Below are 2,222 nucleotides of genomic sequence, written 5' to 3'. Positions count from 1 at the left end.
GCTAAAGGAAAGTGGTTAAGAAGGTCTTCAACAAAGTAGTAGAATGTAGTCATGAGTCATGTTTTAGAGTGGCATAATTGCAATTTTGGTCCTTGTGCAATGTGAGGAAGTGATTAAAACAAAAGAAAGAGATCGTGAATTTTGATTATCTGAGAAAAGAATTTGTAGATGGCCACGCTTAACTAGGTGCTTTTATACATATTAGTAATCAGCATTTTGTTCCCTTTGCAACTATACTATTAAAGTGTGTTTTTCTTGAAGTGATAACCACAGATGTAGTAGCGTATTATGCTAAGCCTAACTACAATTTCCAGATAGGAAAATTATTTAACAAAATGTAGCGACTAACTACACAAGTAAGTAAAAGGGAGGTCAGCCTTAAAGCAGAATTAACAAATGTAATTTAAATGACCAGGGGCACATGAACATTGGCTATTGCTATAACTAATAATAATTGGAGGATGTTCTCATATGAGAAAATGTACAATGTTAGTAATGTCATTATAAAAAGAGCCAGTGGAGAAAGGTCTCGCCATATCACAGATTAGTCTAGGCCCTGTCTTTGTCTCTATTTAACTATATCCATGGCAACACAATGGGTGAGTTAAGTTTTCGAGAGGAGTTTCACTTTAAAGCCAAAGACTTTATTATTGTATAAAGCCATTTTGAACCTTTGATTTTGTTTTTTATCAATACATATTTGTTGTTTGTGTGTTTTCTATAAAGTGATGCAGTATTTAGATGACTTCAGCACAATCATTATTTTTCATAATGGATTTTTATGTAAAAGAAGTAATATATTTTAGTCCTCGGAGGTGATGAGAAGAATGGTACATGTCATGTTTGGCAAGAAATTTAAGTAATAAAATCAAATCAAATGCAAGTGTATGCTTCATCATTGTATTTTTAGATATTTTAGCTCTTATTTGCAGCCCTAATCATATATTTGGCTTGGTTGTTACTTGCTAAGAGAAGGTAAAGGTAAATATTAAATTAAGTGCAACACGTGTATGATTTTCCACGTTCTCTTGCACTTACCTATCACTTTGAAAGAGCACAATTCATGGCACAGTCATTCATAAACTCTGCTTCTGATAGTTGCCATCCTTCAGTGTTGCATTATTGCCTCCTTGGTTTAGCCTTCTTTAATGTCTAATGTTGAATTAGTCCAGTAACTCTCATAAAATAATTTCCTGCCCTCTATACTCCAATATCCGTTTCACACTGGCCACTGGCCTTTTCCTGTAACTGCAAGATCATAATAACATTTTCTTCATCAAGGTGACTTGCCAGCCTTGCCATAACACTGCCAGCTTTGGTATGTAGCCACTATGCCTGTTTTTTATTTTTACATCAGCCTCCCATCACATGACAGATGTGTGATTTCATGGCAGCACGGAAATAGCTCGCTGGCTTAGTAGCATCTTTCCTTCTAGCTCACCGTGATTCCTACTTCTTTTCATACTTTATTAGAGAATACATCGAGTTCCTCAGTCACCCACATAACCACCGCAGACTTCATACTTAAAAAGTTACAGGTCAAAAGGATGAGGTCCCACCGAGATTTGAACTCGGATCGCTGGATTCAAAGTCCAGAGTGCTAACCATTACACCATGGGACCAACTCCGCTTACGGTGGCCATAGAACCGTATTTGTCATAGAGTCATACTCCTAGAGATAATTCAATACTTTTATAGATACTCCCTGACTATATGTAACTCCAAGCGATACACTATCAAAGAAGTTAAACTCTTAATCAGAGAGTCAGTGTCCCGTGTTCGACACTGCTACTTAGCTGACTGAAGCTAACCTTGCTAACTCGCTGTGTGGTGAGAGGCAGCAGCGTCGCAGTGTGAAATCACAGGTAGCCTGTTATTAACAAACGCATTCACCTACAGGGGCAGACAGTCGTCTACGTTTGACGGTAACCGAGCCTGTCGATGTGTGTCGTCAAACACATTACTGAAGGGTTGAGAGTCACGTCAGTTACTTTCAGTAAAGGTCTGCCGGCTAGCTAGCTAAGTAGCTACTGGTTAGCAGAGTTCGGTTTCTCAAAATAAAAGCTTTCATTTCAAAATAAAAGTTCAGACTACACACTGTGGTAGTAATAGAAATAGCAATAGTTGTTACAGATTACAGATTACAGATTACTTTTCGTAGAAGCAACATTTAATTCAAGGCTGAACCATAACCCTTTTACTTGTTTGAACTGATTGCACAA

General features: G+C 37.4%; 1 non-coding gene across 1 annotated transcript; it reads right to left on the bottom strand.

Moving 5' to 3' along the window:
- Nucleotides 1–1,550: 1,550 nt before the first annotated feature.
- Nucleotides 1,551–1,622, bottom strand: trnaq-uug (transfer RNA glutamine (anticodon UUG)). Its single transcript has one exon. It is a non-coding gene; the product is annotated as a tRNA-Gln (tRNA).
- Nucleotides 1,623–2,222: the final 600 nt, after the last annotated feature.

This window comes from Larimichthys crocea, chromosome VI (assembly GCF_000972845.2).
Source record: "Larimichthys crocea isolate SSNF chromosome VI, L_crocea_2.0, whole genome shotgun sequence".
NCBI lineage: Eukaryota > Metazoa > Chordata > Actinopteri > Sciaenidae > Larimichthys > Larimichthys crocea.
Note: the sequence above shows the minus strand (reverse complement) of the source record. Positions and strands in the feature narration are given on the sequence as shown.